Below are 18,451 nucleotides of genomic sequence, written 5' to 3'. Positions count from 1 at the left end.
GATCAAATTAAAGTGATTCCACTAGCATAAATTGATGCCTTAAGGTTTAAGTTTCTCTGTTCTGCTTGAGTGCGTAGCTTTTAGTTTTATATTAAGGGTTCTAGGATCTTTTCACAGGGTGGTTAAGACAAAACAGTTCTATTCCAGCTGGGGGCTCAAGGACAATTTCTTCAAACTTCAGGCCTAAGCATAAACAATGTGAAAAGAGGAGGGAGGGCAAGCAAAAAGGCAAAGAGGATGAAACATCATGATTTGAGGCTATTAATTGAACATTTGACTTCTGACATTTGACTTCTGTATGCAAATGGACCAAAACCTATAAAAATATGAGATCTTCTGACTAAACCCTATTTTGCTTCCTTCTTGGAGTCATGCAGGCAGGGGCCACATCTGTGGCACTGGTACTGCCAGGGTATGGCTTTTGAAATCCCCTCAATAAACATCAATTTTATTCCTCTTAACTCTGTCTAGCCTCTGTTCCAGCTCCTATGATAGTTCATAGCTGGTAGAAAAAAGACCCTATGAAAGCATGTACTTTGTTCACATTTTCCTTTGCACCATTGCCAAAGATTTCTCTTCAATGTTTCTTATACTGTTGATGTAGAATTCGGACCCTTTATATAAGTAAATAAAAACCTAAAGCAGGCTTTGTATAAGGCTCTGCATGTACCCAGAGGACACACAGAGGGCACCCTGCCTGTGGTGAATTCTCTGTAGCTTGGCCCTCCTCTTGCTTACAAATTCTTGCAGTTCAGCAGGGAATGGATGACTCTGAGGCAGCACCTTCAAGGTCAGCATTTGGGAGGCAAGACAAAGTTGTGGGTAGCCTTACCAGAAGCAGAACAATGCTGCTGAGTTATGAGGAAGCAAACCATGGGATTCATTGAAAGGCTCCAGCAATTTGACTCTACGTGACAAAGAAGAAAACACTGCAGAGGCTCGAAAGATAGTCTTGCTCTATTGCTTTCTAAATTTAATATAGGCACCTTTGTGTCATTTTTTTTTAAATTCAAAATTGATGTCTTCATGCCAAAAATTCTCAGGAATACCTTATGTAAAATAAAATTGTTTTTATCTGACAGTTTTTAGTGTAATATGCTGTAGATCATCTCTATGGGTGTCTATGGGACTTTGAAAGTAATTGTACTGTAAGTATCTCAAAATAAGGGTAGAGGATAAGCTCAAGATTAAACTTCTGAAAATTATACAGTTTTGTTGCTAATTCCTTGTTAAGGCCATTTAGAAAAAATTCTTTATAACTTTTTAAATTTTATTATTAATGCAAATACTGATTTGAAAGTTGAGAACAAATATAAGCTTTTTCCCATTAGCAGATGTGGTAAGGAGAACTATAGAAACTTTTTAAATTATTAAACAATGTACCATTGGATTTCTTTTTTTAAAAAAATAAAAATATTTTGGCCTAGTTGACTACATTTGCACTTGGAATATTACTCCTGTTGGTTTGAATTATGGTTTTGAAAAAGACACTAGCTAGTGACTCTTAGTTCTTTTAATGAGTTATGCTGAGGACTTCCCAACTTTTTGTTAGTTTCCACTTCTTTTGAAAACCTGATCTTGTATTAATAATTGTGAACTAGCTTAAAATTGTGTTATAAAGTTACATAGCAAAGTTTGTCTTAGGAAATATGTCCCAAATTAGATAAAGAACCCCTGAGTTTATAGAAATCATCATCTTAAAATATTCTATGAAAGAAACCAACCATTGCTCCAGAAATTGCAGGGGATTATCCTATAATGATCACCCTTTCTTGCAGGTTGTACTGCGCTATAAGTTTTCTCAATTTAAAGGCATGTCACAGGGAAAATGGAGACATTATGAAAATTAAACAAAATATCCCTTTATGGGCTTGTCCTGAGGATGATTTAAATTGCATTTTTTAAGATAAATGTTGTATGAAGTAAGTTTCTATCAGAATTAAAATATTTTTTGCAATAATTTTATTAAATCTTCATCCAGTATGATTCCTTAAGTGATTCACCATAAAAGAGTTTCATTCCAAGTGCATAGAGATCCAGCTACAATTTGCAGTTTTCTGATTTTCAGTAAATCCTTCAGCCTTTTCATACTAATTGAAAAATGAGATGCTGATCTCAAGAAAGGCATCATATTTTTCAAAAAGCTTTGGAAAGTGACTGAACTTAAAATTCCCATTCTCTAAGAGTTTAATCAACAGTAGATTGAAAAGAAAAGTGGGAAGATGTCTGGGAGTGTGGATTTTCTAGCTAATTATCTATATTGATGCAGCAGTAGGACAATTAGGTTTTCCGTAAACATGACAACTTTCTGTTGTTTGTAAAAAGTTTTTGGTTTCTTTATCTTCTTCCTCTTAACTGCTTTTCTCCCCTTATTTTTATTTTTTTTCAGATGATTAATAAACATAAAAACTGATCCATATTTTCCATGCATTTTTTGGCATGGGAAATACAACTATTATTCCAACAGGATTTTTATGTCAAGTAAACTGTCTAATCAGTAAGACACAATGACATGGTGCAATTTCAGTGTGTTAAAAGGCTCTTTAACACATTTAAAGAACTTACTCAAGAGAATGATGGTCAAATGATGTGTTTAAACACTGTGGCCAGAGATTAATAGATTTCCATCTCTAGTTAAGGGAAAAGATCAGGAAAAGGTCCAGAAGCCATCAGTCATAGCTATTATCAGTAGCTTTCCCTTTTTGTCGCTGGAGGTAGGAGGCAGAGGAGATAACAGGATAACATTGAATTGAATCATGATAGTAGATTTATTTTTCCTTTCCTTTCCTTTCCTTTCCTTTCCTTTCCTTTCCTTTCCTTTCCTTTCCTTTCCTTTCCTTTCCTTTCCTTTCCTTTCCTTTCCTTTCCTTTCCTTTCCTTTCCTTTCCTTTCCTTTCCTTTCCTTTCCTTTCCTTTCCTTTCCTTTCCTTTCCTTTCCTTTCCTTTCCCTTTCCCTTTCCCTTTCCCTTTCCCTTTCCCTTTCCCTTTCCCTTTCCCTTTCCCTTTCCCTTTCCCTTTCCCTTTCCCTTTCCCTTTCCCTTTCCTTTCCTTTCCTTTCCTTTCCTTTCCTTTCCTTTCCTTTCCTTTCCTAAATCGGTAGGGTGTCTAAAAAAGGTATCAAAACTCCAGGTGGGTTTTTATACTCTGAAAGATGCAAAGAGGTAAAGGAGAGAAGAATGTCATTTTAGGAGCTGTGAGGCTAATGCCAAAAAGAAGAAACACCTCTTTAGAAGCAGAAGAAGCAGGTGTGAGTCTTGGGGGCCAGGGCAAATCAGTATTGTATGCGCTTTTCAATGCAACCTCTGTAGGATGTCTAAGGAAAGCACATCAAATGAAGGTCCCACAGCTGTCCAGATGTTTGCAGTTGACCTCCAAGGTGGGCCAGGGCTGCTGAGGGGGAGACCAAGGGAGACTGTATTTGATACCTCTGGGCAAAAAGCACTGTATTGCAGTACTAACTCCAAAAAAACGTTTTTACAAGCCATTGCCAGGAGGGAGAAATGCCAAAGGAACTTCTAGCAAGTGAAAGCAATTTGCCCTGTGGTGGCTTCACTGTACAAAGGCCATCCGGAATGGGAAGCAAGAAACAGCTTGGTTATTTCTTCTGTATATTATATAAATTTTTGACAATATTAATTTAAAAAATCATCCAAAATATCTTGCAGTTATGTCATTAAATAGTATTATGAGTAGATAGTTCCTCCAATTTGTTAGAGTGGGTGTCTATACCTCATTACATGAAACTTTGTAGTGAAGGTTTTTTTTTCTTTATTTATTTTCAACTCCTGAATATGAACTTTTTGTCTCAAAAAGTGATGCTTTTTAAGGTGCAGACACGAACTTTACAAATTATAATTATTATTACTTTTACTATTGCTAATCATAATGTCACACAAAGTAAGGCTTCTTAAGATATATATCTGTTAACCATGTGGTTTGTCTCTGGGTCAAAGAACTTGTGTGTAGTAAGTACAATGCATCATTCCAAAGTCTGGGGCAAAATTTTTCATTGTATTTCTCTGACTAGTAGCTGAAGTTAAAACAGACAAACAAACAAATAAAAAAACAAAACAACAAAAAAATGCCCCATGATCATTCTGCTATTATGACAGCTCTAATGACATTTTTTACAGAATACTTTATCTTCCTTGCTCTTCAAAAATATAGAGTGGGAATATTTGATTGTGTGCAATTGCCTGGAAACTTGAGTTTGACTTGCCTCACTTAGTTGAAGAAATTAATATGTTTTACATTGACCTTTTTAGTTTCCTACCAAGAAATGGATTGCATTCATTAATGTTTTGTGTCTTCAGAGAATATAAATTGTTGTTTTAAATGTGTTTCAGGAGCAGACTGATAGAATTAATCTTATCTTGTCCTTCCATTATCAAAAAACTTCATAAGAGAAATAAAAGAATGACATGAAATGCTGTTAATGAGGTTAGCTGACAGTTTAGCATCAAGAATAGAGAAAGATATCTGTTCCTGTGCATGAACTGCAGAATGCAGAAAATTAATTGTTGGATTAATTACCTATATTTGAGAGGTTGGTATCAAACCATTCCTTCCTATGTATTACTTGGATGTTGTAAATAACTAAAAAGTTTCTGCAGGTTGTAAATAAAAGTCTCATTCAAAACTCTAATTTTCTCAAGCATGATAATGATGTCTCTGAAGGAAGAAGGTTCTGTTTCAATTCAGAAATGCTAACAAAAATGCATATACGCATAATCATGAGTTTTTTTCATTCCTCGCTGACTTAGAATTGATATATTCATTACATATGATGCAAAATATCTTTTTCTTTTCTAAATGCCATTTTATATATTTAGGTTATTTTACTCTCTCCAGGTAAAGAAAAGGGTAGATGTAGAGTGGAGTTGTAGAGTAGCTGAGTGAATAGAGTATGCAGAGATCAAAAAAGTTATCCTACTCAGAAAATTTTTGGAGCTTGTAGCATGTTTGATCAACATGAGTAGCTACAGAATAGCAATTATTTACTTTCTCTGAATCTTGAAAGTATTTCCTTTCTGCAGGTGTTCTCATTTTGCATGGCAAGTTCCATTGATTAAATTGTCTTCAGAAAAATTCTTTGGACTCTTGGATATTCTGGTTAGCTTCAGAAAGTTCTTAATGCATAGTGTTATTTTCTACATCCCAGTTTTGATTTTTTTTGTTTCTTTTTTTTTTTTAAGGGGTTTATATGCTTTAGTTATGATAACTATGAAAAAAAAAAAAGGACAAATGGAGTAATTTTCTTTTCAAATTATTATTCCTTATACAGATGAACTGCATATTTTAAAAATAATTGTTCTGAGTCCTAGGTTTGAAATGCCTTATTTGAGACCTATAATTATACAGAATCTGGTCATTCCAACATATTGATTACGTGTGAAATTTCAAACCTTATCAGTTCTGAAAGCTTTCTCCCACAAGTGCAGTATACAAATTTTACTGTGTATCAAGTGAAGAAAATTTATGAACCTTATAATGGCTCCCATTTAAGTTATCAGACCATGATAGAAGTGAATTGAGCCTGCTGATGATGGGATGTAATAATTAGGATCTGTGGCCTCCAGCAACTGGAGAGCTTTCAGAGTACATGTCTGGTGTTCTGCTTGTTGTCAAATAGACTCCAACATCTGATGTTCAGCTGCATCATATCTCCAGCTGTTTCCTTCTCCCTTTTTCCTCTCTCTTGCCCAGCTCCCTCTGACTCCTTCTCCCTATTCCTAGTTCCCTACCCCTCTCCTTCTTCCTATCTTTCTCATTCATCTTCCTTAAGAACACTTAATACATTCACATTTTATATATTTAAATTGTATAACACACGGAATTAGGAATTAGAGGGTTAGGAATTGCTTGGAAGGATTTGAGTAAAAGGAGCACAGAAAAAGTTGGGTAACAATGCAAAAAAAGAGACATTAAATATTTAGTAATTGCATATCATTGTTCTTGGGTCTTTTCCCCCACAGTGACGGTAAAAGAGATTATTCAGAATTGTGAGGAGTGAAAGTAAAGGATTGTTGGCAAAAGACCCTAAAATAAGACATGAGAGAGATTTGTATAGGTTGGCTTTACATATTTTATCAGTATGTCACACTGCTGTTATGATAAGCAGGGAAGAGAAAGGTAGAGAGGGAGATGTTTTCCTTCACAATGAAAATGAGCACCGCACTCAGGTGTCCATTCTGATCTGGTTTCTGAAGAAGCCCTTCTCCTTCCCTGACTCCAGAGAGCACCTCTTGAGTTTCACTCTGCATCTGAGTTTGGTGCCTAAACTGTGTCTAAAGATGCAGGTTGGAAATATTTCTTCACCAGGAGCTGCCAAGAATACAGAAGATATCAGGACAATGAAAATCTCTGCCTATTCTTGAAACACAGGATTAAAGACATATAATTGGCATCTGTTATAATTTTTTCTCTCTCTCTTTTTTTTTTTTTTTGTGTATATATGAATTTTGCACTCCTACCATTGATTTAGATGAACCCTTCAAAAATAATACAGGAAATTAATGTAATTATGATTTTTGGCTAGTAACTATCCAACATGTGTTGCTAGGTTTTAGCAGCAAAACAAGTTATTCCTTGTTCTGTTGCATTGCTAAGTAGGGAATGGTAACACTGTTGGAGCTCAGGGACTGGCTGGGCATCAGCTATTTGGTGGGGAGCAACTGTTTTCATTTTTTGTCACTTGTTTTTCTCGGGCTTTATCTATTTATCTTTGTTGTTTTCATGTTCCTTGCAATATTATTTTCATCATTATTATTAAAATATTAAAATCCTTACTTTAGCCCATGAGTTTTCTCACTTTTGCCCTTTCAGTTTTCTTCCCCCATCCCAGTGAGAGGGAGTGATCAATGTGAGTGATTATCTGGTGTTTAGTTGCCAGTTGGGGTTAAAACACAGAAAAAGAAATATTTTAATCAGGACTATGCAAAAGGAAAAGTTATGCTTACTGGTCATCTATGCATGATGATGCAGGGGACAAGACATCTGTAAAAGAGAGAAAGCATATTTATATTAAATAGGTTCTGCCACAAAGAAGCAAGTTTTGGATTGTACAGGTCCTTGTAGAAAGCTACATGATTTTTTTCAATCATCAGTTACTAGAGAGGTTTCTGTTAATTTTTCAGACATCTTCATGGATGCAAAGGATTGCATGCTAGGATTAGGAAAAAAAAATGTCTACAAGTGAGAAAGGAAGGAGAAGAGATTTCATTTTCTTACATTTGCATGAAATTTTCAGAAACTCATGATTTTCGTGCTCTAAAAGGTGTTGACTGGACTTTGGATGTGGAGTATGTTGAGAAAATATTGTGTAATATAAACATTATGGCAAAAGGAAAAAACTAAAAAGAAAAAAATAGTAGCAGGAATGAATTGAGAGGCTGAGACTTTGAAGTTGAAAGAGAACTCATGCCTCATCATTGCTTTTCTAGAGAATTTTATCTGAAGCATCTCTTGAGGGATAAAGGATGAATTCAGTCTTTATGATTTTTTTGCTTTGTATCCACATTGTATCTGACATGCACAGGTACAAATTAGAGAAGAACTTCAAGTTTTATCATTTTAGTGTTGTTAAGAACATATCACAGGATGAGATCTTCAAAAGAATTTTGCCACATCTCATTTGGAGTACTTTTGATCTATGGAATATTTTTTATTATTTCCTTTTTAAAATATTAATCAACAATAATTATTTTCTGAAACTCTTCTGTCTGTGTGGGTTTATTATTTTTTCCAGTTTTCTTTCAGCATTCTATGCAAGATTCACTTTCTCCTTAATAGTCAAATGCATAGTTTACTTACTGTGAAAACTACTGGAAACAGATTGATTTGTTCTTATCACATCTTATTTTTTAAAAAACAATATTTTCATTGGCCTCAAATTAGTCTAACTTTTTTTCTAGAATTTGTGCATAAAATTGCAAGCTTCCTGGTTTAGTTTCACAGTAATTATAGAATAATTACAGCTTTTATCAGTCATTAGTCATTTTCTTACATCAGTGACAATTTTCTGCTTGCAAATTCATAAAATGGAAGCATAGTGCATATCTACTTTGAGTTGCTGGGTTGGGGTCCCTTCCAGACTTTGGGCCCTAATTTAAATAATGTTTGTTTTTCACTGTCACAAAAAAAATGGAGTTCCTCTGCCCTGCGTTGGTGGTAAGGAGCAAAGCCACAATCCAAAGTATATTTGGAATTAAGAGGATTGTGTATTTTTCCAAGAGAATAATTCTTAGGCTTACAATAAACACTAATAATCTGCAAAAGAATACAAATCATGTTTCTTACTTCCAATGCCACTGAAATGTGTGCTTGAAAATAAGTTATTTTTATTCAAAAAAGCAGGAATTAAACTCTCAGGTTTTGAATATATGAAATGGAATTTTTTTCTAGTCAATTTCACTACTTATATATGTATATTTTGCCATAATCTGTTAGTGATACAAACATGTGTTTGCTTCTTTCAATAAGTTTTACTACTTCAGAAAAGAGTGTGAATAAAATTATGGTTTGTGCCAGTTCATGCATTACCAGTAATTGCTAATTTAATTCCTTTGTTCTTGGTATGTTGAATCATCCAATAATAAGATACTTTGAATTAGAATGCTAGGTTCAGATTTTGGAGCGAGCTTTTATTTATTTTTCATGTTTACACAAAACATAATGTCAGAATTTAACAGTATTGAAACACAATCGATATGTAACTCTTCATTAACATTTTAACTGGAATTTTAGAAGGCAAAAATACTATTTCAAAGTTACATTTCTTACAACAGTTCAGAAGGGCTCACTCTTTTGTACAAAATCCTTCTTCTAGAACCTTAAGTAGAATCAGCTTTATAAAATTATTTTCCCTCTACCTTCTTCTTTCCCACATTGTCATTTCAGCTCCTATCAGGAAATCAGACTTATTTGTATCCATTTTGATTTCTGTGGGGCAGATTAAGCTTTGTTTGGCATTGTTCATATTAAACTTCCTACTCATTTATCCCTAAAATATACATTTTTCCATCTTTTGAAAGGACTTGCAATTTTGAGGGGGGGAAAGTCAGGGTTAAGTTCTGATATAATAGTTTAGTTACTCAGATGGTTTTTCTTTTAAAGCCAGAATTTGGTATCATTTAACATAGGGCTTTCATACACAGGCAAGGTAAATCATATAGAGAACAAAAACATAGAGTAGAGGAGTTTTGGAAAAGTTAAGTTACTTGTCCTTGTATACATGTAAACTCACAAGGGCACTTTCAAGATTTAGTGGTAATCATACAAGAGTCAGTGATAAAAAATACATAAAATACATAAAAACACATTTTTTTCCAACTCTATAAACCTAGTTATTGGCAAAGATTTCAAAAGCATCCTATCTTGATCTAGATGTCTTTTCAGACAACATCAATAAATAACAGTATTTACCAGCCTCTTTCTTTTTGTATAACCTGGAAATTTTAAAGTGTAACTTTTCCACTTATATATACATAAAATATTGTTTCCCTCTGAAATTGTAATTTCTCAGAGTTTTTGTATGTTCAGATGCAAATATAACTCCATTTGAAAACTTTTTATTTTAAATGTGGTTCATAATCCAACACAGTTAGTTCAGTTAGTTAGTTCATTTCCATTGACATATATTTAATTAGCACAGATACTGTAATATTCTGCTTCTGAATGAGAAATGTTCAGATTCTGTTCATCTTCTGTAACATGGAAGTGAATTGTGATAGCAAGCCCTGAGATAACCTATTTTTATTTGTAAGTTATGAGTATATTTAGAAGATGACAGAATAACAGCCTAAAATGCATAGCACTTAAGGATAGTTTCCAGTTAGGCCTGATTTAAATAATTTTATAAAATTGAAAATAAATCATTTAAGCAAATCTGTTCTCTAAACCCACCTGATTCAGCAGAAGCAATATTCACTGTGCCTGTTTAATCAGGTATATTTACTTGCATATGTGCAACTCTTTTGAGAAAGGGGAAAAATTGTTTCAACTGCAAATATCTCACTTTTCCACCACAAAACCTGGGGGAATGATGTCTAAAGACCTGCCAGTGGGACTGTGTTGAGTCACCTGTATCACCATTGCCACTGTGGCAGCAGAGATACTGTATGATCCTCCAGATGTAAATATGTGTCTCTTCCACATCTGGTAACCTTGAGTACTTTTTCTGGACAAGTTCATGCATTGTCATGTATTGTGTTGTCTTTTTCTCCATAAGGTGCCTCCTTTATGTGCTGCAGCATGCCCTCAGGGAAGGGTATCCTAGGAATGGGTACCTTGGCAACCATCTTTGCCTTTCTCTTGCCGCAGCAGAGAAGGACTGAGAGTGCACCTACAAATTTGGAGGTTTTGTCATTACCAGAAAATCATTTTTAAAAAGGGAAAGTAAGTATTTAAATTCTTGAGAGTTTCCAGATGTTAGCCTGCACTGTGAGTTGCCATTAGCTATTCCTCTCACAATGCCTAGGCAGGACCCAATGCTTCACCTTGTTGAACCTGACAGAGTTGCATGGTAGAAATCATCCTGCATCTTTCACCTGCTTAATGGTCTCTTTCTGATACTTTTCTTCTTCAGTCTGCTTTTTTCACACTTCATCTACAAGGAGGAGACTTACAGTAGTTCAAAGGACCTTGGGGACCTGCTTGTGTCCTGGAAATCATCAGAGAAGGGTTGTTCTCCTGGTACACCCTGCTTGCAGTAGGGTGAGAGTAGATGGTTAAGGACTAAGATTAGTGTCGTGCTCAGTGGCTGGAGATGGAGTCACTAGTTAAGGTAAGTAGATTTGTAATATCAAGTGGTTTCTAAGTGGGTGTAAGGAAAGAAACAGGATGAATGAATGTCAAATTTGTACAGTGGTCTCCTCTTAGCAACCTCTTCCCCTGCTAAGTTTGAGTATTCGAACTGGCTGGCTGAATCCTCACATATCCTCACACAATAAACTAATCAGTCTTCATATAGTATCAAGATGGACAGGCAGATCCTGGTATCTCCTAACTTCTCCCAGTCTTCAGAAGTATCACTACTTTCAGCTCTAAACTTTAAGTATCTTTTCTTGACCATCCTGGCTTCCCATCTACCAAAATGACCAGGAAATGACCAGAAAATCTTTTAGCATTCTGCTAACTGGCTATGTGATGATGGTCTATCTTGAGATGTAAGGCTCAGCAGGATTCAGATCCACCTACTCTGTGTACCTAAGAACTGAGTCAGAACTGGATTTTCATTTTATATATATTTGCATGGTTAGAAGATTTCTGATTTTTAGTAATGTTATTCAAGAACCAAAATCACATTAAATGAATGGGGATAAAGAGCTCAGATATTAAAAATATTTCTGTTTTGGACTGTACAGAGCTCTGAGGTGAGAATTTAAAGTCGGAAACAACTTATGCAATATAAATTTAATTATTTTTAAAAATAAGTTACCTAACTTTTGTCTTATACACATAGATTTCCCACTTTCTAGGCTGTATGTAAAACCTCAGGACATGGTGGATTTAAAAAAATATACAAACACTATTGCATGTTTTAGCATCAATGGAAGGTGTTCATGATTTCCTAATTAAAGCCCATTAATCAATTGTATAAGTTAGACATTTTTTAAATAAAGATGCTTCCAAACAGTACACTTCATGCCTACAAATTCGAAATTTGTTCCTCTCAACCATATACTTATTCCAAACAAATTGTAAGCTGATGGTTGCATGCAATACTATTCTTTGCTGACTGAAAGAACATGCCCCTAGGAACTGTCTCGCACTATGAGCACAGCATTTGAAGCATCACACATTACATCATTCTAAAGTGTCCTTGTTCACTCTCTATGGCTTCGATCTCTGCTATAGGGCAATCTTCTGAGACAATAGATTGAGTTCAGACTGAAAATGAATAGTAGCAAAGCAATATTCTGACTAGTTAAAACATAGACCTGATTCTTTGAAAGGGGCAATTTTACACAGCTGAAAACAGTTATGGACAAAATCAAGAGGGAGGAAGTACTGAAACATAAAAGCATGAATTATGATTGGGAATTACTTAAAAATACTTTATGAAATATCAAAGGCTTCCGCAATTTTATAGTCGTGAAAGACTGCTTTAGTAAAATAACCACCTTGGTTAAAATGAGATGTGAAAATGGCAATAAAAACATTTTTTTAAAAAAAAACTACAGCACACAGAAAAAAGAGAAGCATTCAGAAGAGACCAAAAATTTTGGAATGCTGTAGCATCACCACAGTCTATGTATATCCTTTAGAGTTAAGAATGATATGAACAAATTTTATAAATTTACTGAGAATAAATGAAATGTAAAACCTGCAGTATCAAAAGCTGGCATTAAATAAAAATGCTAAAATGACTAAGCAAAATTCACAAATCATACAACTATTGTGTAAATATTCTACTTTGCTCCTTAAAAACATAAGGAAAAGTAAAAGTGAATATGTCAGTTTTAAGGAAGGTATAATATCTGAAAGCTGAGAGAGCTGATAGCCAGCAATATCAAGAAAATAGGACATTGGTCTCTATTCATTAAGTATGTAGGCACCTGACTCTGGCAGGTCTGAAAAAAACAACTAAGCTCTCTATTGAGAGCAAAAGAATGGGTCTGTCATCATAGAATAGAAATCAGAAAAGCTTTAAGTTTGTGTGATTAGCTGCCATAAATAAGGTAATAGATACTGTTTATCTCATCAACATCAAATCCTCTGGCACATCCAACACCACTGGAAAATGCCTTCTATTTCACTAAAATAGTGTCAGGGTGGAGTTTGGGATTTTTTTTCACATACTTTTGACATATTTTTCAAGACCCTGGAAAGCAGCTTTATTTTTAAACCATGCTTGGAAGAGTGACCACAGTAAGAGTTAGGTGGCAATATATAACTACTTCCCAAACTGTGTGGTTGTTTTATATAATGACAGTTTAGTGTCAAAACTACAAATTACTTCTGTAAGGAAGTTTAGATTAAGGATCTTCTTCCTTTTTGGTAGACCATTTTATGCATTATTTTTCTCTCTTCTTACTTCCCAATTGACCTGTCATTATTTTATGCAAAGATGTTACAAGCAACTTGACCTCTGTGTAATTTCTATGTTAATTATTAAGGGTTTAATAATAAAGAGTTTATTCCTTACAGAAGGATGTCTTTGTTTACTGTTTTTGGGGAAGGAACCTTTGTCTAGGCCTATACTGCTTAATAAAATAGGCTCAAAATGCCTGGTTCCCAAGGCCCAGTGAGTGTATTGAACTCACATCTGCAAGTTCTCTTTCACCTTCCTTACTTCCAAAGCTGTGTGGTTGCATTTATGGCTCAGTGGATATCACATGGGCTTTTTATCTGTGTGCACAAGTTTGCACCATGCACAGCTTTCATGCAGTGTGCATAGGACAGTCAGCACCCACAAAGAGAATAATGCCTTGTTATTCCCTGTTTAGGTTTCCTCATAGCAGATTGGTGCTGGTACTTCTGTCATTTCTGTGACTTCTTTCATTTTTGTCATGTCTACATTTGCTGGTAATGTTCATGATAGATACACCTTTTGGTGCTACTGCTGGCCTGTTCATTGGATGTAGGGATCTGAGGGTCTTCCTTTACAGATAATGTCCTTGGCAGGCTGCCTGGAGGCATGATCTGGGCACAATTTGGTGTATGTCTCCCAAATTTTAAGGACTTATGGTCCTCTGAAGACAGGTGCACATCAGAAAACAAGTTTATCTTGGCAGCACAGTGCTTTTGGTTCTGGAAGAGGGCCAGCGTGCGCAGTTTATACTGTAAGAAAATCAGTACAGTCATAACACTCCTTTGCCATATCTTCTGCAGCCTTCTGTGTAGTGGCTGTGGGTTCTGTCTGACTGCACATTAGATGTTCTGCGATGTGGTGTTGCTGCCCAGACACACAGGGTGTAGTAATGTCCTCTGCCATTATTACTGAGATGTTACCTGCTGCTTTTGCTGAAGAATAACCATCTGAGGTGTTGCACACCGGGTGCCCAGTACTGAGTGGATGTTCACCACACTGTCATGAAAGCCAGTCTCTTTCTAAAAATTCAAACTGCAGAAAAAAACTTTCAAGCTGAACACCTCTGTCCTGAACTCTGCTTGTTCATGAAGAACTGAGAAATTGGGAGGTGTAAGGGGACAGGGGGCTGCTACTTCATGGGTAACCATATGACTGGAGCTGATATAGAATGTTAAGGATATTAAGAGAGTTTGGAAGTTTTGGGCAAGAATGTGTCATGGATATTTGCCAATTAATACAATCAAAATCCACTCCTAAGAGCATATCTTTCATTGTAGCAGTGCATGGAGGAAAGAGTTCCTCTTCTGTGCAGCAACTTATGTACCCTCAGATGGATCCAGAAAGGATCACAGACTCCTTTCTAGCAGTGTATGGCAAGAACATTCCTGCTTGGCAGGATGTATGTGCAAGCTGAGCAGCAACAGGTGTATGAGAATTAGAGATAAGAGACCAACTGCTTTTTTCTGAACATAATAATATCACTGTCATAGCTAATGTGATCATGTTCCCCAGAGATACTGGGAAAACATTTTTGTTGGTGATGACTCTTTTCTCCAGAGGAAAGGCTCAGTGACAGTGGCAGGTGGGAAATGGAAGTAAGATGCCATATTAGTAGATACAAAGTGGAGATTTTTGGAAGACAGGATAATTCACCACTCAAATGATTTTGCTGAAACATACTATAGATTTTTAGAGACTCTTCAAAAAACTAAGGCTTTAAACAACTATGAGCTTCACACAGAAACTTCTAGATAAGATGGTCCAGCATGTAATAGGCAATTAAGCTGAATATATGACCCTAAAGACGCATTTAGGTTGTAAAAGCTGAGAAGGCGCCTCTTGAAACTCCTTACTTGCATCCAGTGGTCAATTTTCATCATTCGTGTCAGTCAACGAAGGTAGAAAATTAAGCTGCCCTTTTATGAGAGTTTTATCTTAATACCTCATCAGAATTTTATGCATTAGAAATGTTGGCTTCTCTACAGTCTCCTTGTTCTTTCTTTTATATCAGAGTTTAATAAAAGGAGAGGTAATATTGCCCCATCTCTCTTTGACCTCATTATCACAGGTCTATAATTATTCTTGCCAACCTGGGGGATTAGAAGTGATCAGCATTTCTGTGGCTTGCTACAGTTGAAACATCACACACTTAACTCTTTCCCTTTGCTTTAATCATAAATCTTCTCACTTCTATTAACAAAAAAAAATATTAAATTGATGTAAAGCTACTGAAGTTGATAATTTCTTCCAGTTGAATCATGTCATAATTAGGCTGGTCATATGAATACAAAAATTATTCCTTGTATTTCAGTCTTCATTCAGAGTTTTTATTCAACCATGAAAACGTCTGTTAGACATCTAAATGTTTCCTCTTTGAGCAGAGAAGTGATTTTAGGAGTTTGCAGATGCTTGGGACACACTCATTCTTTTAAGCTGTGCTTATCAGTATGAACAATGATATAAAATACAAGTTATCTTCCAAGGCTCAAACAGGAGTCCACTATATACAATATAACAAATTCTTCTCAACCTTCTGACTGTAATTTCATGGCTTTGTACTCATGGAGGCCAATATTATGTTTCTTTCAGAAATAACAGTCAATGACAGGTGTGGTTGTAAGCATAACAACTTTCTTCAGGAGAAAAGCAGAAAATACATTGTTTGTTGAGTATAAACTCAAATACCAAACTCATCATCTACCATCTCTCCAGCTGAGAGCTTCAGACGACTTAAGGATTGCTCCACTTTCCATCTTCTTCAGTCAGCCACCACAGTTTGGATGCAGCCCTGGAAGCCTAGTTAGTAAGGAGAAAAAGACCATAACATGAGATTTCTAGAAACAAGTTCAGGACATAAGTTATTGCTGTAGCTTCTTTTCTGTGTTCTGTTTATCTATGTGAAACAGGTGGCTGAAAACCATTTTCTAGTGCAGTAAAACAAATATGTAGCAACAAATTCAGTGCTGCAAACTCACTGTAATGTAAATACAACATTGTTCAGCTTGTTTTCTGGTAGTGCAATGAGGTTTTCTACCTCAAGGTGCCTGGTGTCTTCTGGTAACCCTGACTAAATCTCAATTATTTTTGTTATATCATTATCTTTTTACATTAACATAGGTTAATTCGCAAAGCAGTTCCCACATATATGCACAGCTAAGTTTTACTGCAGATTAAATTCAAGTATATAGACAGTGCAGGCCTTGAAAATGAACTTAAGGGATTGCTCATTTGAGCAGTGATCAGAAACACTATTCATCTGTATCTTTGTCTTGTTCACAAACTCCAAGTTCAAAGGCAGCTATTGGTCTCCAGGGAATACTCAAACATTGCATTAGAATCATAGTGGCTGAAGAGTTACATTTTTCTCTCAGCCTGTTACTATTGCTAAAGCAAATTCATTAAAGCATTCAAGAATAAAGTGAAAATGCCCTATCTACACACAGAAGTTGTGCTCTCATGTCTTTTATAAAACTGACATATAACAACTGGGTCTGAAGTCAAATAATGGAGACATGCAGAACTTAGAGCGCTTTATTTTTGCAAATACATACTTTGTTAAGGTGAAAGGCAGAGAATATTAGAAACTACATTATTTAAACCATTTCTGAAGGGCTGATGCCTAAGCAATTCCCCTATACCTACATTTGTCCCATCCTGAATTAAGACTGCATTGTTTGCAAATTCTCTGACCATTATTTGACATTATACAAATTTGATAGATTGAAAAAAGTGTAGAAGAAAAACCACAGACATACTGGAAGAAAATACAACACATTATCTTACACATTGCTCCATAATATGAAATATTAATCTTCTTTTAGGTTTTTAATAATACAAATTCTGTTTATGTAGTTTGTTTTATTCTTCTTATAACAATAGACATTTGTAAGTTAGTCCATTCATGGTTCTGAGCATCTATTTTCCAGTTCACTGCTATTCTCAATTCTCTCTGCAGGCATCTTCCAGGCATGCTACACATCTTCTGTCTTCTGCTGTGAGAATACAGTAAACACGAACAACAACAAAAAAAGAAATGGCACATTTGTTCTGTATTACCAATCTTTGCTTGATTTTTTTAAACTAACCTGAAAAATGAAATGGCATTTGCATTCTATAAAAATTACAACGTATTCATTTTCAAGGTTCAGTTGCGTATAACCTGCTAAACACTTGTTAAGATATCTAGTAGTCTTGCTAAGAACTTAGTAGTTATGAAACTTACTCTGTGCGGTTAGCAAAAATAATTTTGTAGTTAAAAAAAAAAATTGTTCTAGTTGTTTGCACACTTAAGGGCAAAAGCCAGCTTGCAATTGTATTTTGATATTTTATCTACCTATGTGGATTACACAGCCTGCAACTCAAAAGTTAATGAACCACAAAGGGCAGTTAGACCACCAATGGTCCATAGGAACTTTAATATATTGTACATAAACCATATAGTTCCTCCTAATTAATTTACTTTTTATTCTCACAAGTAAGGTATTTCTGCATTAAGCAGAACCTAAATCAGCTGTGTATACACAAACTTAAATAGATATTTTCAAGTAAAATAAATAAATATAGGCAGCATAGCTAGATGCTGAAAACATGCAGATGTGAACTCAGAAGGAAAAAGCTAATGTATTGCCATGATGCAAAAATACTTTTCTACCTGTGTTCTTCCCTTCTGTCTTAAGAATCAAATATCCATCAGCTAGCTGTGTTAAGCAATATGTCCCAAAACTAGGATATCTCCCTGAATGCCATGAAGGGATGGAATAAAACTGAACTGATAATAGCTGATGGCAGTTGTTTACCTGTAGGTTTAATAATTGCTTGAATAGATGTTCTCAGTGTCTGCTTTAAAAACTACTTGGCCTTCAGAGCCGACAGGAATCAACAGGAATTTTAGAACTTTGAGAACAAGCTGTTCCAGCATACTAAAGTAGACTTAATAAATCTCATTTCAGCAAAAGAAAGCTCTGCTTCTGAGTTACAATGAAATCCTGCTTAAAAACATCAGAAAAAAAATGGTTTTAATATAAAACAATTTTGACCCTCAAAGATTTTGAATTATACAGTTTTTAGTTATGCCCATTAAGCAAATGTGATTTAAAATACTTTAAAAATTCTATCATATATATCAGTATGTGTGAACTTACTGACAGCAGCAATATAAATTTGAGTTAATGTTCAGTATAAACTATTGAAAATACAAAGAATTCAAAATTTCTTGATGACAAAAATCCAAATTTAATCGAAATTTCTAAAAACACAGGCCAAGTATAGTAACTTTGAAAGCCAAGACATTCAGATTCTTAAACCATAAAGATTTAAGAGAATTCTTACAGAACTACCAAAGTAGATAGCTAATAATAACATAATGGTACAAAAAAATCACAGTATAAAGAAATATATATAATGAAGTACTGTACAACA

The sequence above is a fragment of the Cinclus cinclus genome, chromosome 1 (assembly GCF_963662255.1).
Source record: "Cinclus cinclus chromosome 1, bCinCin1.1, whole genome shotgun sequence".
Classification (NCBI taxonomy): Eukaryota; Metazoa; Chordata; class Aves; order Passeriformes; family Cinclidae; genus Cinclus; species Cinclus cinclus.
The sequence above is the reverse complement of the archived record's forward strand: the minus strand, read 5'-3'. Positions refer to the sequence as shown.